Source organism: Protopterus annectens, chromosome 5.part0, assembly GCF_019279795.1.
Source record: "Protopterus annectens isolate FY-2018-M chromosome 5.part0, PAN1.0, whole genome shotgun sequence".
Taxonomy (NCBI): Eukaryota; Metazoa; Chordata; order Ceratodontiformes; family Protopteridae; genus Protopterus; species Protopterus annectens.
This window is the reverse complement of record NC_056735.1, coordinates 1647786890-1647811467: the sequence shown is the minus strand read 5'-3', so window position 1 is coordinate 1647811467 and position 24578 is coordinate 1647786890.

The window sequence follows — 24578 nt, the reverse complement described above, 5'->3', positions numbered from 1 at the left end:
AGGCTGCTGTTTAATCTTAGCCTTACTACAGGATACGACCCAAAGAGTAGCGTCACGGCAACAGTGGTCCCACTTCACAAAGGCGGTGCTTCTACGGACCCTGGAAATTACCCCCATAAGCTTGACGAGCCTGGTCTGCAAAGCTATGGAGAGGATCATTATGGAACTCATAAACAAAGACATTGGGGACCTACAGACATTGGATCCTACCCAATTTGGCTTTGTCAAGGGCAGATCCTGCCTTTTGAACTTGGTCGACTTTTTTGAAACAGTCACTAAGGCCATTGATGAGGGTAAGGCAGTTCACACAGCCTACCTTGACCTTGCAAAAGCCTTTGACACAATACCCCACTCGGGCATCATAGACAAACTCACCAGCTTAAATGTAAACCCATATGTCACAAGATGGGTTGCAAACTGGCTCAAGGACAGAACCCACAGGGTCAGAGTTGCTGGAGCTATGTCAGACTCTAAGCCAGTCACAAGCGGTGTCCCACAGGGCTCAGTTCTGGGACCTCTCTTGTTCGGCATTTATTTTTCCGAGGTACAGGCAAACATAGGAGGATTGTGGCTGACAAAGTTTGCAGATGACTGCAAACTGAAGCCATAATTGATACTCCAGCGGACACAAACATCCTTCAGAGAGGCCTCATAGAAACGGATAATTGGTGCCAGAGCCATGGCCTTAAGCTGAACGCCAAAAAATGTATAGTCATACCCTTTGGGAAAAACAAGGTACCGACAAATTACCACATAGGCGGTAATCCATTGGCACGGAAGAGGTAATCAGGGACCTAGGGACCCAGGTTGACAGTAACCTCTCATTTGACACTCACATTGCCAAAGTGGTTAGGAAGACCTTCTATATTGCCCACCTTATCATGAAGGGTTTCACATCTAGATCAAGAGAGGTCATTGTGCCCCTGTACTCTTCTCTTATCAGGCCAATGATTGAGTACAATGCCCCATTTGGGATGTATCTCACCCGACACCTGCAGCAGTTGGAAAGACCCCAAAAGTTCCTCACCAAGAGGATAAAGGGTCTTAGACATATGTCATATGCTGCCCGACTGAAAAAACTCCAGCTCTATTCAATCGCATACCGCCTACTCAGAGGTAATCTGTGCCTGACGTACAAGGCCATGTCCAATCCTGAATTAATGGACATGCTCCACCTCAGAAAATCCAAATCCATCAGAGCCACGAGAACAAGTGACTTAAACCTCAACACAGAAATAAATAGGACGTGCTGGAGGGACAGATTCATAACCCAGAGGCTCCCTACACTCTGGAACAAAATCCCAGTCCATGTTAGGCAGAGCCCCTCACTGACTCTCTTTAAGAGAAATCTCGATGAGTGGATGGGAGATCGTAGGTTTACCCGGGGTCATCTCTGTGTCACTACTAGACAGAGGCATAGTAAACTAAACCCAAAAAGGGCGTAGTATTCTCATCCCAAGGGGTGGTGTAAGCCACACACTCTGGCTAGGCTTATAAATGCCCTAGGGCAGATAGCCTAGTACAGACCTATGAACCTATGAACCTATGAACCAGGAGAGTCTGACTAGGACAGAGCCTATTTTCAGCAGAGGCCCAGGGAGAAACACTCCAGATGCATGTCTTTGGAATGTGGGAGGAAACCCACATGAACACAGGGAGGACATGCAGACTCCACACAGAAGGCACAGAATCAAACCAGAGAACCTCTTGCTGTGAGGCGAGATTGTTAACCACTACATCACTGCAATGCCCAAAGAAAAAGAAAAGATGTCTACAGAATAGTTTTCCAACTTTGGCTAGATTAATAGTTGCATGTACAGCCATATAAGAATTATAGAAATCCTATCTAAATATTTATATAATTATTGGCATTTTTATGTGCTGGAAACCATGAAAGTGAACACTGGCATTGCCCTTTTTGATGTACTTAAAAGGGCTATAGAGGAGTTATCCACTTTGTTCATGATACCTTTTTCATCTTGATATATCTTTTTTCTCCTGAAGATGAGGGATTACAAACAAGCCAACCAAAATGATCAGATGAAATGTAATAATTCCATATAAGAAGTATCTTCCACAGCAGTATAAAAAAGTATCTTCCAGTTTCAAGCCCAATGAATAGGAAGACGAATTTTCCTTAGAATTTTGACAAGAAATAGAATTAATCTGTCTCTGAAACAGCATTCAGAGTGGGATCTAAATAGCAATGGTGAGGAGGCCGAGAAAGAAAGCTAGAAGGGTGGCAACTAACATGGGTATCTAGGAATGGAAGGACCAGGATAACAGACAAGAAAAAGTAACACAAAAGGAGGAAAGTGCAGCAAGATGAAAAGGAGAGTTGTGAGAAAACAAGATGGAGATCCTCCAGAACAATGATAGGAGGCAGAATTGGGGGTTCACTAGTCCAGGAATGTAACTATCCAAGTTCACAGGGAAAGGAAAAAGGATAAGATAGGAGCTAGTGATCCTGGTGAAGAAAGGGAAGAGATATGAACAGGTGAAGCTGTAGCCAGACTTGTTGGCTAAGTATTCCAAAGTGGTGAAACTGGGTACTGGGGTAAAGAGTAAGAGGGGCCAGAGATGCAGAGAGATGAGAAACTGAGGAGTTAAGACAGAATTGTACACCATGTTCAAATGTGTAAACCTTATGACTGCTAAACGGGTTGAAAAATGTAATAAGAGAACCCCTAGTAAAACAATACAATTCGCCACTAAGAGAGACATTAATGAAACAAGAGTGACAAGGTGGTAAAGTGTCGGCTTTGCAGAAGATGAACCAGCATGACTGGATGATCCTAGAGAACTGTTGATCATTTGCCTTAACTTCAGTGCATGACAAGTTCCAGAAGAAGATACTCAGCAATAGACTGGAGAGACTCTCAGGCAGTAGTAAGATGGAGTCACCAATAGGGAATCAGATGAAGTAAGGGTGGATCTTGCAATATCCTGAATTTTGATATGGCATTTTATGTGGTACTTCACAGGACACTGGTTTCAAAGGTAAGTGGATTGGACTGAGACTTAGAATGATGAAGTAGTTAGAAGACAGTCTAAGAGACAGTGATCAGAGGGTTATGGTGGGGGAGAAATTAAAGAACAGAAGAGAGGTGATCAGTAAGAGACACATATGTCAGTAGTTGCTCCAACCACCTTTTGGGACAGACATTTCTTTAGAAACAAAAAACATAATGAAGCTATTTATATATAACATCAAAACTGGGGTAATGGTCATGGATTTGGGGACTGTGATAAAAAGGGAGCTACAAGATTCAGAGGATGGGCAGGGTGATGGTAATTAGAGATCACTGTGGACAAAGGCAAGCTAATGCTTTGCAAAAGGGATAACTCACTGGTGTGGTATAGAATAGGAGGTGTTTATAGGCTGCAGGTGTACAGAGAAAGTACATATGGTGGTAATCAAGCCCAAAATGAACCACCAAGAGACATTTGAGAGAGTGCTGACCCAAGCAAGACGATATTAGCATGTATTGTTAGCTGTGTGATTTCAAAGAAAGTCATAGTCCCATTTCACAAGGCACCAGTTAGTTACATGTGGAGCATGGCATTCAGTTGTGGAGTATGCTTGGGGAGACAGAATAATGGTATTGGCAGACAGGGATTTGATGACAGCAACCACACTTGTTAGAGGGATGGAAAAGATTAGTTATAACAGAAGCCTGAAGATGACAGTTGCATATAGCTTAGAGAAGAGGAAACAAAAGAAGGGTTGTGACTTGATTGCACAATATCTGAATCAAAAAGGTACAGAGACTGAAACTCAAAAGGAAAGATAGTGAGGAGATGGACCCCCTAGTGCATTGTAACACAACAGGGCACACTGAATTATCAGTCAAGAATTTTACTATCTTCTTCTTCTTCTTTCGGCTTTTCCCGGTTAGGGGTCGCCACAGCGGATCATCTGTCCTCTCATGATTAGCAGTGGAGTTTTACCATGTCGAGTTTCCAGCCCAGTGCCCAACCTTCCACAGAAGGCACACACATGCACACACTCACACCTAGGGCCAATTTAGAGTATCCAATCCACCTACAGCATGTCTTTGGGATGTGGGAGGAAACCAGAACACCCGGAGGAAACCCAAGTGACCACATGGAGGACATGCAGACTCCGCACAGAAGGCACCCTGACTGAGGATCGAACCGAAGAACCTCTTGCTGTGAGGTGGCAACACTAACCGCTGCACCACCGCGGCCACCCATGTCAAGAATTTTACTAAATACATACGCAATTACATTTTGGTTCTACATACTGGTTCATGTGTCACAAATAAAATTCACTTGTCCTGTCTACAGCAATTATCATGATGACACCTTAATAGTCACCAAACATCCATACAGTTGTTGCTCTCACAATGAAACATTAACAGAATACCATGATCTTGTGTTTTTTTCATAAAAGATTTCTTTTGTTCTAAATAAAATAGGGCAAGAAGTTCAGATAAGTTGGCAAGTGTGTTCACTCCCAACACTGATCACTTTTTCCAAACCCTTCTCCGTTTTATTTACTATATCATTCCTTTCCTTATCAATACTTTCTTCTCTCTTCCTCACAGTTCCAAGTGCAACCTCACAAAACATTAACACATGGCAGGGAATGCCTCTGTTACACAGCAGATCCTTAAGAGACTCATCACATCCACAAGTTCTCCATTTTTTTATACCTGGACTTGGGCTAGGCAGTATCACAAATTACCTCAGATTAACTTATTTGCTCTTGTTTCTCCAGTAGTAAACCAGTAACTTCTACTGCCAGTTTCCTTATCCACTATCATTTTCCCAGTATCATTTCCATGTGTTTTCCTTACAAATAATTTCTATAATGCCTCTTCTAACATCCTTTCCCATACGCTATGCTTCATGTCCCTTGCTCTCTCCCAGTTCCTTCTGTCCTACACAGCTTTGTTTCCCAGTACTTATCAGAGTTATGCTCATGGTAACAAATACCAGGTTATTTTATTATATTTAACATTATCTAGCTCCTATGGCATGTGTGACTCACGGTCCCTTCATTTATTTAATTTTTATTCTTGTCAACCTTATTCCCTTGGGTATGGTGCATTCATTGTGTTTCTATGCCATATTAGCCTATATTACTGCTTCCACAGCTTATGCTTACCCTTAAAGACATTTCTGCCTTATTCGTTTAATCTACACATATTTTCTTGTTTTATCTTTTTAAATCCATCTATCCATCCACAACTACCTTTCTGCCAGATCTGCACATGGAATCAGGGTGTCACCTCAACAGTGACCATCATCTAAAGCCAATGTTCACACCAGTTGGTGGCTAACCCTGCTATGGTTGTTTTTCCATACCACATGAGCATGTGTACTCACGCCTACAGCCAATTTACAGTGTCCAGTCTTCCGACTGCATGTCTTTGGAATTTGAAAGGAAACAGGAGCACCCAAAGAAACCCCACTTGAATGCAGGAAGGATATGAAGGCTCCACACAAAAGGCACCCCAAATGAGAATCAAACTTCAGAACCTTTTGCTGTGCGCTAAATAATTTTAAAATATTTATTGAATAATTAATAAATTAATGATATATCATTATACTCATATAATAATATATTGGCACATATTTGTCCTTAATATTAATATTAATATATTTCTTAATATTATTTATATTATTAATATAAAATAATATATACCTGTTACGTTATATATTGATGCATAATAATACATTATTAATAAATAATTTTTAAGTAATTGCATCTTATTTTACTTTAGTGAATATTAACAGTCTGTCCTGTGTATGCACAAAATGTGATGTCACCTTTCAGCCAGAGTGTATTGCAGACTGGATGTGAGCAAGACATTTCTTTTATTCTGAATCATACTTCATTTTCCTACTCTCCCTTTGTCTTGAGCTAGCAGATAGTGGATAAATAAATTTAATTTTGTGCTCTTCATTGGTCTTCAGCTCTATACTCCCAGCGGGAATAAAAGGAAAGTGGTCTCAGTTTAAACTCTGGGTGTTTTTGGTCTTCTTTAACCAACTCTGTTTGTGGCTCTTCTCTTTGTTCTTCTCAATATGAACAGAAGAACTTCCAACACAATCATTTTTACATACCTTCTCCATGTTTCTTGTCTGCTAGGGCCAAAATGAAGTAGGTAGGTCAAAATTCCACTCCTATATTGCCTTTCTTTGGCTAATACATAGTTAAAAGGCTGAAATGTTAAGTGTAAGTGCATGATGCATATGCTATTTCCTTCATTTTAGCCATCTGCTGTACTGGACCTTGTTACGTAGATATAATACATGAATTATCTAACATAGTAATGGACTATTTCAACAGTCCATTTTGATGTCTAATGCCTCATTCTCATTAATAAAGTATAATTCCCCACCACGCATTTACTTTTCTTCTAATGTAGTTAATCGGATGTGATAAAGGTTAATAGGCCAAAGAAATGTGGATGAACCCCCATTAATAGCCGGACAGGCTCCACCTTTGCCTTCACTCATTTCTGTAAAGGGATTTTAACATTGTCTGAGTCATTGACCTTTTTCTGTGTGTGTGTGTGTGTGTGTGTGTGTGTGTGTGTGTGTGTGTGTGTGTGCGTGTGTGTGTGTGTGTGCAGATTTTTTCATTTCCTACAACAAATCTCTGAAAGTCTCCTTCAGGTGAACTAACTTGTCAGTTACTACTATCCTGCATCAGTCAACAGAACTAAACATTTGGAACAAGTTGTAAAAATGCTATATGTGTTCATTTTTGATATACTATGAATAATAATGTTGTCAGTAAAGGACAATGTGCATACTTCTCCTAGCTGAGACCCCATGTAACCCAAATGGCATAGTTCAAAATTGAAATAATCTGGAGGGTGTCTTAAATGCTTGTATAGGCAAGAAAGCTCAGTCAAAGGCATCTGCCAGTATCCATAAGTAAAATATATATAAAATAAAATGGGTGAGGCTATCTTGCCCAGTAGATCACTAATTCATGGATAAGGGTAATTTTCAAATGTAATAAGTTTATTACTTGCTCTGAAATATTAAACAAAATTAATACCTCAGTCCATTTTGGCATGATTATGAACTGATTAGTCACTATTAGATACTGGGATTCTACCTAAAGCTTTGATTTTTTTTCATTTTTCCCTCTAAGGGGCTGTGCTGTTTTTTTTTCTGTAACATTTCTCTCTAAATAGTAATTTATTTTAATCCTATCACAAGCCTGGCTTCTTGTGTCTCCTCTAGAAATCTTAAGATTAGATCTTGCAGCTTGATGTCCATTTGTCCTACTAGCGCAGTAATTTGGGTATATAAAACCAATCAGTCATATCATTGCTTGAGCAGAATGATGAGTTAAACTTTAGGTTTGCATTGCTCTGGGGTACTCATATAATCAATGTGTTCACTACATCCACATCCACATGAAGTAACACTTCAGATGCCCCTTGCCCCTTGTCATTGCAGCCACAGCCCCTTGCCGTTGCAGCCACAATTTTGTGTGAGTACAAGAAAGCGGTAATGAAACTTTATTGGCTATTTCCAACTGCTGATTCTTGGCTGGAGGGTCATATTAATATTCTGAGTGCCGTTATTTTTAATATTAGCATCAGCTGACAAATATTAGTAGCTCTTCGTTTTTTATCAGATGCATTGGTTGGTTGAAAAGTTGATAATCCTTAACTTTCGTATTCATATTTTTAAGCATGTCCAATAGTCCTTGTGGATTATTTCCGTACATTATATGAAATGCATATAATAACACAGTAGCTGTCTGATGGATTTCCCAGGATGCATTTAGGAATAAAGGCAAGGACAACGTCTCTCTTTTGGTTTTGATTGAATAAGTACCTCTGTATTTCTTTAAAAGGACTGATAAAACCTCTCTGTCAATCCATCTGCTGGCCAGTAATATGGAGAGGTATTTAAAGAATGCACGACCAATGTCTGATACAATTCCTTGACGACTTGTGCAGTTAAAAGGGCTATAGGCTCTCTAACAATCTGATAAGGTATTTCCCCATGGATAATATTATTATTTATATGTTAGCTATAACAGAACTATGAGGTTTCTTTTTAGGGTATCGTGAAAAATAGTCACATATTATAAGACTGCATTGTAATTATTTTCAAGTACTTGGTAGGGGTCTGAAATCCATTCTAGTTTGGAAAAAGGGAATGGAAGAATATGTGAATGTTTCTAAAGGGACTTTTTGGGGGTTATGCATTGGCATCATCTGATACACAGGGCAGGACTTACAGTATACAAGTATGCTTTTTTCCATGCTTGACAAACAAAACATAGTTTTAAATTTCTGAATGGGCCTCTGTGGCTCCTCAAATCTCCTCTGACCATGACCTAACAACAAAATGGTTTGTCTAAATGTGTGAGACAGCACTGATTAGAAAAATTCTTTCTATGTTATGGGATATACTGATTTCTTAAACAATAATCCATTTTACATAATGTAATTAGGACAGACTTTTTTATTTAACCGCAAATACCATGAGTCATTTTGACTCTGTTCTTAGAACATATCTAGTTTTTCTTTGGAACTGAGTTCCTGAGGGGTTGTTAAAATTTTATTTGTACTGTAATCCAAGCTCTCTTCCATAAACAATCAAATGAACTCAAACTGTTTCATACATTCTGATATTATCAAGTATAGAGTAAACAAGTATAATCTTTGAATGGGTTATACTCTCCAGTATAGCAAATTTAGGTGTAAGCAATGCTTGAGCATACCTACTGTCTGCATTCCTTTTTTTACCTAATTGTTGTTTAAGTCAATTTGTAGAAGACAGTTGCAGATTTGTAGTCTGTCTCTTTCAGAATCAGTTACAGTGCATCCATCCTAAATGACTTTCTTGACACACCTGTAACATTTAAGAGTTTTATGTGGATTTTGTTGAAGGCCCCTCCCTGAGATTGACTGCGGTACAATGGGTCCTTCATCAGCCTATCAGATGGATGGAAATCAATATGGCACTGGTGTTAATGGATTATAGAAATCTGAATATTGTCAAGCTTGTAAGTGCAATTATATCAGTGTACATTGAGTTTTCCACATTCTTACATTTACTTTTTGGTTTCCAAAACTGCAGAGGTTAAGTAATAGGAGTGCACTGCCCAAAGGTAATAATTTCAGCAATTTGCTTAGCAGCATGTTCATAAGATCCCATCCTTTTCAGACAAAAAAATCATTCACTTGTGTAAATTTTATGAGGCAAATCATCTGACCTATATGAAAAAGTTCAAAATCCCTACCATTTTTTCTTGCAGTAATTAATGCCTATAGATATAGTACCTTGAATGTGGTCCCTATGAAATGACTCCATTAGCAGCTAGACTAGGTGCAAACAGTAATGTACCAGGTAATACCAGAACCAGTACCAGACATCATGAAAGCCACAGTATCATCATTGTCAGACAGGAAAATTTGCCGGATCATTTGAGCTGCTTTTAACTGCTGAATACGAATACATTTTAATATGGGTTATATTATATCCTGTATAGGATATAACAGCCAGCCATCTTCCAAAGCTTCAGAGCACCTTCCACATGCTCAAGCTGTTAGTCAGCTCAAGGTGAGCTGACTAAAAGGAAAGGTTTGGGTGACAAGCCTTAAGAGCTTTCCCACCACTGAAGAGTATACTCCTCTGAGGCTTTTTCGTAACAATGATCAATTTGAGCTCTTCCTTTGAGAGACAGGTAAGTTCCCTTTTGGGAAAAAAGCACTTACATTTTAAAATATTGTTTTCTTAATAATAATCTTCTGTTCAGGAAAGCTATTTTAAAGCAGCTAAGAGTTTTGTGTTTTAATGGACTATCACAAGACCATATTGTACTTTTAAAAATAGAGCACTCTTTTTTTTCCTGTCACTTTAAAAGCTGTTTAAAGTAATTGAAAGCCATTTTTCTGTGGAGAAATTGTGCTTATTTTACTTTTTTGGCTGGTAAACTTTTTAAAGTGCTTTTTACTATGTTTTTGTGAAAAAAAGTGGCTTTTAAAAACTTTAAAATTTTACTGGCTTATGCTCCTTGTATTCCCCTGGAAAGGTGCACCAATTTCAGCTTGACCATGGAGTAAACTACTTGTCCATGGTCGGTCCTTCTTCCAGCCACAAAAAGAAAAAGTTAAGCAAGCAGTCTTTGCCACCACAGCAGGCTAGCAATTTGCCTCTGCTGTAGGTGACAGACTCTGCAGTGGCCATTAGTTGTATCTCAGACCATTTATCTTTTATTCCAGATACCTGTGGTGCAGCATCTATAGACACCATGGAATGGGAGATAGCCACATCCTCTGCGGCTGTTGAGGTCCCCTCAGTAGGAAAGGGAGAACTACTCTTGTCAATCCTGTGAGGAGGGAGCAGGACAGGCTTGCCTGTTTTCTCAGAATGTTGTGCCCATACCTGGGGAAGCTGCTGCTGCCATTAAAATCTCTATTGACCCTATTTTTCCTGTCAAAAAGAAACAGAAAACTAAATATATGTCTGATCTTCCTCAAATTTCCTTAGACAGGAGTAGGTTACTGTGTCTGGCTCATGGTTTAATTCAGGCTATTGATCCATCTTATAAAGCAGTTCTGGTAAAAAATTAAGTGATATTTCTTTTCCTGAGGAGATTCAAGATTCTGAATCAGGAAGATGAAGGGACAGGTAAAGGTTTTTTCTCCTCAGATGTCTGATTCAAACTCAGAGGAGAGCTCAGTTTCTGATTCTCCCTGGGATGGTTTATCTTTCTCTGAGACTATTTCCAGAATGTGCTAGTGTTTTCAATAGGAGGTTTCTCAGTCTCTCAGAAAATACTATGATCTGTTACCGAAGGAATTTCCAGACCTTCACCCATTCCTCCAGTTCTGTCAGCTTTGAACAATGTGTGTTTGTTACTGCCTGCAACCTTCCTGATAGTCAGCCAGCTGCCCCTAAAAGGGCAGATAGGATGTGTGAAGTTCCTCAGTCTTTTAAGTGTTAATATACTCTTCCCAAGCCTGACCCAGCAGCTACAGCTTCAGTTAATCCTACTGCTGCTAAACATTTAGTTAATTCCAATCCTACTGTTTCTGATAAAAAACTGGAAGACTATTGATAAGTATGGGGGAAAGTGTATGCTTCTTCAACTTTGATTTTCTAAATTTTGAATTGTCAGGCTCACGTGTTAAAGCTTGTTCTAATTAATTGTGAAAGTATGAGGAATGTTTTGTCTGCAGTTTCTTCTTGGGAGGAAAAAATCTGCTTTAAATAATTTTGTTTCATCTACTGTACAAGTCGCTATTCATTGTTTACAGTGTGTTTATGAATCTGTTGATACTTCTTCCAGAGATATGGCCACTGGTACTGTTTTGAGGAGGTTTGGCTGGCTGTATTCTCAGAAACTCCCAGATGATGTTAAAAATAAGATTTTAAATTCTCCTTTGGAAAGAAATTTAGTTTTTGACCCGTCTGTTGCAGAGGTGCTCAAAAACTGTAATGAAAGGGATAAGCTGATAAAGGGAATATCTAACATTTTGCAACCCTCCTTTTCCACATTTTCTAAGAGCTTCTCTTACCCCTCATCCAATTTTGGCAAAAACTAAATAAACAGTCTTAACAAAATCCAGGTAAGCAGATGTTCATGAAGAAATGGCAAGGGAGTTCCAAAAAGAACCCTGGAACCTCCCAAAATCAAAGGCAGTCCAACAAGTCAAAATGACTACTTGAGGGATCTTGTACCCCCCACACCCTGGCAGCCCCTCCTTTTTTCTCTTTGGGAACAGATGGTTTCAGACAAATAGGTTCTGAAGACGATTCATCAAGTTTACATATGGCAGTAGGAGAAACTTCCTCCTTTCCAAGAGTAATTCTTCATCCACCAGACCAGACTCTTTTATAACCACCTGTCCTTTATCACATGTTATCCCAGGAAGTGATAGAACCAGTAACTCCTTCCCAGATTGGAAAAGTTTTTATGCAACAACGTTTTTAGTGCTAAAAAAAAAAAAAAACACTTTGAGACAAGTTCTGGATCTACCTTTTCTAAACCTGGTTGTGATAGTGTCCAAATTCAATTCAGAATGATGTCACTTCACAACTTGTTACATCTTCTTCTTCTTCATTCAAGTTTCCTGGTAATACTATGAAACCAAATGTCTAGCTCCAGTTATAGCTAACTGCAGGCCACAGGGTATCCACATTTTTCCATATTTAGATGACTTGCTTATCTTTACGGGGTCTTTTTCACTTTGGTGAGAGATCTCTTATACAAGCTGAGATTCCAAGAGTACATTCAAAGGTCTTTTTTGACTCCTTCACACAGAATTGTGTTCCTTGGGTGTCAGCGAGACACCTCAGTTCAAAGATTTTTTTCTTCCACAGAAAAAAAATAGATCCATTTCTAAGGCTTCCACTCAGACTTTGGTCACAGCAGGGAATACTTCAGGATTGTGGGTCCTATGACATCTATAATTCTCATGATAACCCTGTCAAGCCTCCACATAAGGAAGATGTAATGGTATCTGAAGTCTCTTTGTCTCAGAAAAATCATCCTTTGTATTTTCAAATCTCAGTGCTGGAGTTTGCCAGAAGATAGAAGACATGGAAAAAACTGAAAATATGCTTAAATCCAAGTCTCTCCTTCTCCCTACCTTTTCCAAAGCAGTTAGAAACCACAGATATCTCGGACTTTACTTGGGGGCCAGTTTCAGGAAAGATGAAAGTGCAAGGTGTGTGGAACACCAAAGACAGATGCAAGCACATATGTATAAAAGAGATGTTTGACCTTATCAAGGGACTGACATGTTTAAATCATCTTTGTTCCTGGGATCTTTTGAGGTTGTTACAGACAATGTCACAGTCATGTGGTACATCAACAAGCAAGGGGGATCCAGGTCATAACCTCTTTACAGATTAGCCATGTTAGCTTGAGATATAGCTTCACATCACAATCTCACTCTACGTGTATCCTACATTCTGTTAGAGCAACATTGTGTGGCAAAAAAACTTGAGCAGGTCAGTGGTAGACCATCATGAATGAAAACTAGATTGGGGGGTCTTCCTTTGATCCATCTGTGGGGAGTTCTTAAGTAGACCTACCTGCCTCCTCTCTGAACAATCAGCTGGGAAAAGTCTGCTCCAGAACTCTATGACAGAAGGCTTGGAAGACAGATACCTTTTCTTTACCTTGACCAGGAATGTTCCTGAATTCTTTTTCACACTTTCCACTGATATCCAGTGTACTTCTGAAGATTCAGAAGGAATCCCCCAGGATCATTGTGGAGACTCTCTTCTGGCCGTGGTTCTCTCTTCTTTAGGAAATGGCCAGGGCCAATTGCCACAAGATTCCTCAAAGACTGGATCTCTACACACAAGAACAGGTGTGTTGATACACCCCAACCCCAATCAACTTCTATTGATTGTCTGGATGATAGGTGTGAGAGTAGCGAACAGGTTAAAAATGGATTTCAGTGGATTTCTTTTGAAAATGTAAAATAAATATTCTGCATTTCAGTGTGTAGAGTGCATTTAGTTTGAACTCTTGGCACAAACATATAGCTTGGCATTCATTGTTAATAAGAATCAGAAGTAAAATATTTTATCTCTTATAAACTGTGCAACCTGTGAAATTTATTATCTACAAGCGGGACAAGATGAACTCTTGCATGCAACTGTGTCTCGTCAATATGATATGCAAGATAGGCCAAGGACGAAAGGAGTTATTCTTCAGGGACAGAATGTTTAAGATATGGAAAACAAACTGTCAGAAGACCAGCTTGAGAGGAAAGACATTATTCTGGCAGATTTCCAAAACTGCTGATGCAGGCAGAATAGACTCTATAAAGATTGGGACTATTTCTTTTGTATGAGAGATTTTGATTTTCCTATCCTTACAGATCTGATGTTGTAAGCTGAAGTACGGTTTTGTTATTTGTGTATATCTTTCATTGTTAAACTAGATGTCTACTTCGTATGCAGAGTAAACAAATGTCATAACAGCAGAACAGTCTCTGTGTTTTTCATTGAGTAAAGGTACAGACAACCTGAATAGTGTAGTACAACTTTAATCTTAATAGTGGCGAGACCAGTCCAGTGCAAACAACTGGGGGGGGGTGACCTGAAGAGGTGCCTCTCACAGTATGACATTCCAGCACAGACCTTTTTAGAATCGATTCTTCTCTTCCTAAAACTTTGTTCATTGACTGGAGGATAAACACTGTGATGCAGTACAGGGCAGTACGGGAATTCTTCTTCAGACAGTTGGTGATATATGGAGTGCAAGTCTTACTGCTGAAATTTGCTTCACCAGCATCTAGTGAAAGACAGCAGAAAATCCTCCCACAAATGATCTTCGTGTTAAGACTGGCCACCTTGTCCTGAACATTTGTGGTAAATATTTTCTTCTGTTTTTCTATTAACAATGAATGCAATTCATGAAAATGCCAAGAAGTGCACTAAATATTTTACTGTTGATGTGTCTAAATCATATGTACACGTGTGGAATTATTTAAATACATAGTATAATCAGCATGTTAGCATCTGTAAGTCTTTACTACGTAAGGCAGAAGTGTCACAGAATGTACAGAAATGTGCTATTTGGCAATGATTTAAATGTTGCTTTTTGCATGCCTTGTCTTAAACGTATTTTACAAAACCTGGAACACAAACAGGATAAAGTAATGCTTAAGGCACAGACAATGGTTCCTGTTTCTATATATCCTTTTGCAAAAGATTTATTACAGGGTGATGCAAATGTCAAAGTTTGTACTTTACAGACAGATTTGCAGGAGTTTATCTTGACCTCATGGGTCACTTTCAGACTTACTCTGATAAATGAAATGCGTCTGGTAAAATGCATGCTGACACTGTTAAATGTACAAAAAATTTTCTCAGTTTTTAAAAGTCTCACAGACTAAAATTAAGACCTTTACACAAACTGTTACTAAACAAGGCAGTAAAGCTATTGGTATAATAAAAGGGTTAATTGTCCATTTGCAAAAAAATATATATATGACAAGCAAGTGGCTGACACACAGCATGACGTAATTGTTGCAAGGGAGGAAATTAACACATTACGAGCTCAATTAGAGACACAGGAATCTGAGGCTGCTAGAGCAGCAGACTTAGCTAATCAAAATCTTTTAAGATTACAAGACTTGTTAGAAAAATATCAGTCTAAAGCACTAGAAACTGCTGTTACCAGTCCAATCATAGCCTCAGCAGGTTTTTATGCTGAAGTTTATCATCAGTCTAGGATGTTAGAAACTCTCCCTAAGTGGGATGAACAGAAGGGTATTTTTAATAACATGATTACATTTGAAGCTTGGGTTCTTAAAACTGTAGGCACTGTATGGAATGATACACTTGAGCATTGCTTCTGGAATTTTATTCCTCAGCATTTTATGGCTTATATTCATCAAAAGCAGTATCAATACAAACTAAACACCTAAGAATGACAGCAGTATTGCTAGCATATACTAGAGGGCAATCTCTCACACCAACACTTTTAGATCAGTTTCAAATGACAGTCTGCAATTCCCTGGAAAAACAGGCTGAACATTACCAGCTGGAATATATGCTAGTTAATGGCAGTGATGAAAAAGATTTGAAAGATGACAATTTTCAAATAGCTGTTATACGCTCCTTTTTAGACCATTTGGAAGGTGTCCCAGGGGATATCAAACTTATTTATGAGGAATCTTCAAATACACTCACAGAGTAGATAAATTGCTGAGAGCACGTATTATGTGTAAAGATACTGCTATTCATAAGCAAAAGATTTACACTCCCCATTCTGCACCCATTAAGTAAGGGGAAGGGGGCGTGGGAGATACATTAATCAGGGACAGCAAGTCCCACAGCAGGTAGCAGGACAATCATGTCAAGGGCAAGTTATACAGGGGCAACAACGGGACCTTCAGCTCCCCCAGCCACTCAGTCAACTTCTCAAGTTACTCAGTCTATAGAGGGTCCTCCAAAGAGACAGCCTATTTGTTATTACTGTAAACAGGTAGGTCATACTAAAAATGATTGTAAATATTATCGCAGATGGTGCCAGGAACAAGAGGCAAAGGGTAAGTTTCTTATCGTAGAAAACATTTGATAAGTCACGTGTACAATGACAGCAACAGGTAATGCAGCCAGAAGTACAAACACAGCAGCACAGTTCACAACAATGTGTGACAGAGGGTAATAGGGGACTACAGTAACAACCCATATATACCACAAACACTCAGCAGTCAGTACTCCCAGTACAGCAAAGAGATGGTGTGACACCTAGTGTCAATGTGCAAAGTAATATTGTTACCACACAGGATACAACTGCTCTTTCTGACTTTGTTCCTGAGGGTCCAGTAAATCCTAATTATCAGCAGCAAACAGCTTTGCATCATATAGTTGGACAAATACTACAAGGTCTAAAATCTGATGATTTTGTTCTGCATCACATTAATGACATACTAATACAGTCTAAAATAAAAGAACAGCATTTAGCTAAAGTGATACAAGTCCTTCAAACACTGCAGGAGGCAGTGTTTTAAGGTTAAAAGTGAAAAGGTACAATTCATGTCATCTGAAGGAAAATTTCTAAGTACTGTTTTATGTCCTTCTGGGCGTACTCCTTGTTCGGAGAGGGTGCAGGAAATTTTGCAAATGGATAAACCCGTTACCATTCCGGAGTTGCATAAATTTCTAGGTATCATGAATTATAATTGGGAATTCATAGAGGATTATGCCAGCATAGCAGCTCCTTTGTATGACATGCTTTCTAGCCAGAAAGAATTACCCTTTCTGGAGTGGGGACCAAAGAAAAATATGGCTTTTTGTGATTTAAAGGCAGCATTTGCCAAGGCTACAGAACTAGTAGCTCCAAGTGTAACATGTCCCTTTGTGTTACAGGCAGTAGCTGGACCCAACACACTCTCTGTTGTGCTTTTACAGGAGTGGCCTCAGGGCTCTGATGCTAGAATGGAAAAGACTTTATGCCCCATTACATTCTTCAGTAGAAAGATGACACATGTTGAGAGGGGATATCACCCATGCATTCAGCAACTTTTGGCCATTTACTGTGGTTTAAAACAAACTGAATACTTAACAGCTTTTTCCAAAGACATTATAGTACAGACACCACATTATGCCATAGAGGCTTTGGTAAATGAGACTGAGTTAAATAAACTGATTGATGACATCAGTCAAGCAGTGTTTGCAAAACGGTTGGTATTATTTAGTGTCAAGCAAGTTACAATAAAGGCAGGAAATAAGTATTACTTATCTAAATTCATGGGATATGAAGAATAATGACACAAATGCATTAGGCACATTTCAAATCCAGGAAAGCCCATTCTGTCTCCTGATTTTCAGGAAGACAGGTCATCCGTCTTTGTTGACGGTGCTCAATTTTGGGACAATGGGCAATATCAGACGGGATTTGCAGTAGTGCCAGAAAACGCTTCTATGTAACAGCTGACTCTGATTCAGTTACCAGGACACATGTCTGCTCAGCGAGCTGAACTGGAAGCGGTTCTTTATGTGTTACAGCATTTTCCACCTGTCAATATTTTTTCAGAAAGTGTTTATGTAGTTAATTCTCTGTGGCTGCATGTGTCTACTTGGGCAAGGAGAGGTTTTGTTGATAATATGGGCAAACCACTCAAGCATGCTTCTGTGTTACAGACTATTTGGAATTTGGTTTGTAGTCAGTCCCTTGTGGGTTGCTACAGTATCTTAAAGGTAAAAGCTCATCAAAAAGCTATAAATTAAATTTTTCAGTTAAATAACTAATTGTATCCTACAGAACACATTTCTGGTGTACCAGATAAAATCACTGCAGTACATGCCATACAGACATTTTCAGCTCAGAATTTGCAGCATGATTTGCTGCAGATCCAAACTAAGTTTGGACTGCAGGAAGAGTTAGAAAAATGTACTCTTGGAGAAAGTCCAGGGCAATATTATGCAAAATGTTTTGAAGACGGTTCTAGTCTTCCTTATATACTGTACCAACAGCCATGACAGTTAGTGAAATTTAATCATCAGGTATTGGGACATTTGGGTACACAAAAGTTATGGCCCATTGTAAAGAACAAGCACTGGCATCCACAGTTAAAGAAAATCTGTGATTTAGTGCATGCTGGATGCTTAATATGTTTGCAAGTTAATGCTCAATTGAAAAAGCCACAGTTACTAAGGGCAACTCCAGAGGATGGACCTTGGTATGCCATCCAAATTGACTTTGCAGGTCCATTACCCCCAGCTAAAGGTCAGTACAGGTATCTTCTAGTAATAGTTGATGTTTTTTCAAAATGGGTAAAAGCAATTCCTACCAAAACAATGATGGCTAAGGCTACAGTAGAAGCCTTATGAAAAAACATTTTTTGTCTTTGGGGATGGCCACAAATTATCGAATCCGATAACAGGCCACAATTTGTCAGTAAAGTGATGAAAGTTTTGTGTGATTTGCTTGGTATCCAGCAACAATTTCATGTTCCTTACCATTCTTAGTCCAATGGGATTGTCGAAAGAATGAACAGGACTCTTAAGGAACACGTTAAGAAAGCCTGCTTGGAAAAAGGTGTAAATTGTGTAAAACATCTGCCTGAAATCTTGCTGGGTGTCAGAGGAACTCCACACAGTAAAACAGGGATTTCACCTTTTAAAGTCATGACAGGCAGGAAAATGCCTGTACAATTGCCACCTGATCCTACTGTTAGTACAAACAGACCATTATTAGAAATTGCACAGCATCAACAGTGGTTAAAGGATATTTCTGAATTGTGTCAAGCATTCAAATTACAGTCAAAGGATCCTGATATGCCAAAAGAAAACCTTCCCTCTGGGACACAGGTCTTTGTCAAGACGTTCCAGACAGATGGTCCATGGGATAATAATGGGCAATGACCCTTTGAAATAATTGCTCAGTTAAGACCTCTAGTGTACAAAGTTAAAGAAAAGACAAACAAATTTTACTAATACCACAGTCATTACAGGCAGCAAACATTGGGCATATGTTCTATCAATATTAACAGGTAAACCTACGTCTGTTCATACAGACCATTTGGTTAAAATCCCTTCTACCTGTAAAGGTAGGCAGACAGTATCAAAAGGTTGTAGTACATTTTAACATTACATTCCCGGACACAGGTAAACGCCGATACAAAAGAGCTTGGTATGATACTCTGCTAGGAGGCCTAGGCACAGGCACTGGCGTTATTAATGTAGCTGACGTTGAATTTCTAACTAATTGTTTAAAAGTAGTGGGGGAAAGATATCTCTCATATTGTACATTTACAAGCATCTTGGAATCCAGAGAAATGGAAAACACATTTGCACAATATAAATTATCAGCAGCAATTTTTAGACAATTATGATGCTATGCAACTACATCAGTTGAAATTTGATGGTAACATGACAATTTTTGTAAATTGTGCAAAATGCACTATGCAATCTTTGTATGAGGCAAAGGGTAAGTAAGGAAATTCAAAAACATAATGTACAAATTAAACTGATATTACAAAATGAAAATGTTTGGCGACAATTGTCTAACAAATGGATACCTGATACAGATTGGATTAAGCTATTTACTGAAGTAACATATTGTACTCCACAATACTGTATAGGACAATTCTCACATTATAATGTTACTGATACCACTGTTATGTGTCAATTTACGGTATTACCTATGATATTTCTCGTACCAGAAGGGTATGAGTATTGGTTGCCACAATTTGAAGGTAATCATATAGATATAAGCGAAAAAACACATAAAATTGAGTATTGTACACAGACTCAAAATGGATTCATTTGTGGTCAGCATTCGCCTGTCTATGAACCATGCTTACTGCAGCATTCTGTTAATTTATGCAAATGGACCATTATGCCGTCTTCTTTTGAAATATTTATAGAAGTGGCTCCACAGTATATTTGTCTGGTTACAGATCAAGATGCAGGTCATAATTTAAAATTACCTTTTGTAGAATGTTTATCACATGTTGATTTCCTTAAATGGAATAATAAGAGCTATGTGTTTACTGAAGCCATAGAAGTAAATATTTCCAAAAATTGGAATTATGACTTAAAACAGCTTTCCAATATATCTGTATCCTTGGATAATTTAAAAAACATAATGAATAACACTAAGCTTCTCAGAGAGTATTTGGAAAAAAGAAATAAAAGTATTCTGTATTATGACGCATTAAGCATCATTGCAAAAGATAAACTACTTAGTTTGGCTGAAAAGACCAAAATTAGACACTGCTCACAATTGGTGGGATATCTTTACTGGTTGGTCAAAATCAGGAAAAAAACTGTTAAGTTGGTTGGTACATTCTGTATTAGTAGTGTTAGGCATTATAGTCGTTTTAACTATCTGGAATTGCTACCTAAGTTGCCATTTGTGGAAAACTTGTAGAATCCAACAAATCATGATGGTTAACCTAGATAAATTGGAAAAGGTTTCAATGTGTACAACTGAAGTCAAAAATGGACAGTCATTTTGCACTTTTTAATTGAAAAGAGGGAATTGTGAGAGTAATGAACAGGTAAAAATGGATTTCAGTGGATTTTTTCTGAAAATGTAAAATAAATATTCTGCATTTCAGTGAGTAGAGTGCACTTAGTTTAAACTCTTGGCAAAAACATATAGCTTGGCATTCATTGTTAATAAGAATCAGAAGTAAAATGTTTTATCTCTTATAAACTGTGCAACTTGTAAAATGTATTATCTACAAGCAGGACAAGACGAACTCTTGTATGCAACTGTGTCTCGTCAATATGATATGCAAGATAGGCCAAGGATTAAAGGAGTTATGAACAGATTGTTTAAGATATGGATAACAAACTGTCAGCAGACCAGCTTGAGAGGAAAGACATATTATTCTGGCAAATTTCCAAAACTGCTGATGCAGGCAGAAAAGACACTATAAAGATTGGGACTTTTTCTTTTGTATGAGAGACTTTGATTTTCCTATCCTTACAGATCGGATGCTGTAAGATGAAGTATGGTTTTATTTGTGTATATCTTTCATTTTTAAACTAGATGTCTACTTCGTATGCAGAGTAAATGAAGGTCATAACAGCAGAACTGCCTCAGTGTTTATTATTAAGTAAAGGTACAGACTACCTGAATAGTGTAGTACAACTTTAAATTTTAACAATAGGGTCTTAATTTCCTTTAGGTACTTGTTTACTCAGGGTGTGCAGCAGGTACAAATGGAGGCAATAAAGCCTGCTACTAGAAAATCATATATTAGCAAATGGAAAGGGTTTTCTAGTTGGTGTCAACAACATAACCAACAACCATCCATATCTAGTTGCTCCCTAGTTTTATAGTATTTGTATGAGTTACTATACTATGGACTTTCTTAGTCCTCTATCAATGTATATTTATCAGCCATTTCAGCATGTCTGCCCATGGATCTTCCTGTTTCAATGTATTCTCATGTCAAAATCTTTTGGAAAAGAATTTTACATAACAGGCCTCCAAGAAAGCCAGTAGCTCCTCCTTGGGATCGCAGTTCTCCATTTGAACCAGCTAACCTGACTGACTTGAGGTTCTTTACATGGAATACAGTTTTACTGATTGCTCTGACCTCTGCAAGAAGGGCATTGGAGTTGCAAGATGTTATGGTGAGTCAATCCTATCTCATTTTCCACAGAGACAGTGCTTATTTGAGAACTAATACTTTTATGCCTAAAGTTATAACTAAGTTTACTTTAAGCCAAGCTGTCCATTTCCCAGTTTCCTTTCTGGAACCTAAAAAATGAGGAAGAAAGGATATGACGTACCATAGATGTCCACAGACAGTTTCGGTACTATCTTGACAAAGCTAAATCTTTCAGGTTTTTGGATCAATTGTTCATTTCTTGTGAAGGTAAAGAGAAGGGACAACCTGCATCAAAATAGACTATTTCCAAATGGTTGTCTAAGGCCTTTTGTTATACTCAGCACAACAAAACTATTCCAGCCCACTCTACCAGGGCCTTAGCTTCATCTATGGCTTTTTGGAACAGACTGGATTCAAGAAGTATTCTAGAAGCTGCAACTTGGTCCTCTATACATACTTTTACAAAGTACTATTAATTTAATACCTAGATGTCTAGACCAGTCATTGCTATGACCATTCTTTAGGGGCTCCTGGGTTCTACTCCTTCCACCTCCCAAATGTAGTAAGCTAGGACAATCTAACAATATAGCTAAGGCTACTGCAGCAGTAATCAATAAGATGAACAATAGTACAGTTGTGCAAGTAAAACTTACCATAACAGTAGATGTTCGAATGATCACTGCTGCAGTAGCTGCTCCCTTACTCCATCCACCTTATTTTTTGGTATGTTGTTTATGCTAGGATGTGATCATTTATTTTCTGTTTTTCCTAGCATTGTCCTTTCAGGGATCTGTCTTCATATCTTTCTGTTGGCATGAAAGCTCTGAAGGGTATGGCACCCAAACCTATTTTGTTAGTCAGTTCAGCTTGAGCTGACTGACAGTTTGGGCACATGGAAGGTGCCCTGAAGCTTTGGAAGCTGGTCAGCTATTATATACTAAGGCTACCACAACAGTGATCATTCAAGCATCTACTGTTATGGTAAGTTTACTTATACAAGTGTACTTTTCAGTTTCTCTCATCACAGTCTCTTGTTTCCTCCCCATCAGTTCTTTGTTCTGGTCCCTGGCTTTCTTTTATCTTTCAACTCTTTCCCAATCCAAGACACAAACTTCATCCAAACTGGCTTTGCAATATTGTGCCAGAACTCTTGTAGTCACACTTTCTATTCCAGTTTGTTTCTTTTTCTCTTTCTATACTTTGGTGTCCCTGGCTTCTCAGACTTCACTGGCAAACATCACTTCTGATGTCACAAATGATAGCAAAATCATATTTGAGTGCTTTGTAACAGAACATGGCACATTGTATTATCATTCTTACACTTTATTACAAATGCAGACAGTTCCAGGTCACTTCTAAATATTGGCACTGGTATTACAGACAGAATTCACTTTTCAATGGCAATAACCATTGCTGTGCCATATTTCTGCACAGTTAATGAAAATTCAGGTAAGCTAGTGTTACTGCAGTAACACATTTTGTACAACCCAAGCACTTTGTGTTTCCTGATGAATGTATTCTTCAATTACAGGTGAAACAGTCCATATAGTTTAGGCAAGTAGATAACTACTGATGTCAATGGCTCAGGCTCCATGTTACAGAGGGCTGTAGTTTTGTTGTTTTGTTTTGTTTGCTGGAGCTGTTTTACTGTGATATTAATTAATTTTAGGATTATACCTTTCTAACATGATGGGAAATCTATCCCTAGAAGTTTCTTTCTTTCCGTTTGTCCTTAACTAGCTTGGTGTCCTTTACCTCTCAGATTTCACAGGCAAGCATCACTTTTGATGTCACAAATGAGAGAGACACCCTGTTTTAGTGCTTTGTAGCAAAACATGGCATGTTGTGTTATCATTCTTAAACTTTATTACAAATGCAGACAGTTCTGGGTCAGTTCTAAATATTGGTACTGGTATCACAACCAAAATTCACTTCTCCCAGGCAATGGCCATTGTTGTCTAGGAGAGCTGATAGCATCCTCTTTGCAAGAGTGAAGGAGGGTTTGGGTTGTTTTTAACCAGAGGAACCAATGTTTTGAATTCTTCAGCTTCCACTAGTGCTGATAACGCTGTTACACTAAATACAGAGTAGAGGAATGCAGCACTGCAGCACTGCAGTGACTAACGTGAGCTTCTAAAGAACTGCAGTTGGTGGTTTGGACCTCAAGATGTTTGAAAGCCCATATCAGGTCAGACATAGTTCCCCAGGACTTACAAATGCTCAGTGAGCCAGGGGTAGGTACTGATGATAGTAATTTTAGGCAAGTGTGGTGACACATTCACAGAAAAATACTTTAGGTATGTTCATCAAAGACTGTACCCTTATAAGAAAAAACAGATTACGATTTTTAATAAACTAGGTTAATAAGTTGACAGTTTCCGTGGACAAATTTAGTGAATGTTCTCAGTTCAATAATAATTGAAAGAGGTATTCTGGGCTGCTTGCTAAAATGGACAGTAACTTTAAAAAGAAAAAAATACAAAGTAGATTTGGAGGACTATGAGAAAGATAGGATTTTTACTTGATGAAAATGTAATAGGGAGAAAAAACATTTAAATTATTAAGATTGGCAGATTTAATTTCTGTGAAATAATGATTCTGGCCAAACAAAAAAAGTCAGGGATAAATGGAAAACTGTTGCAAATAGTTCTATTTTAAAATGGGCAAATGGTTTCTGATTCATGCACTGCCGAGGATGGTTCATCCTCACATTTTGATACTGATGATGAGTCTGCTGGGGAAAATAGAGAGGATGGTAATGTGAATAAATGTCTTTTTTTTCCTGTTTCAAGTCACTCTAGCAACTATCTTTACAGACTGGATGACAGGAAGCATCCTTGGTGTGGTAGAAATCAGCTCAGCATTTCAGGCAATACTGAATGTTTAAACACTAAATGTGTTTCTGAAGACCACAATTTGGTAGTAAATGTTTCTAATTATTTTTTAACATCTAATGCTGGCTCCTTACCTAATAAAGGTTTACATTTCATCCCTCCCACTTGTGTTTCTTACTGGCAAACTATC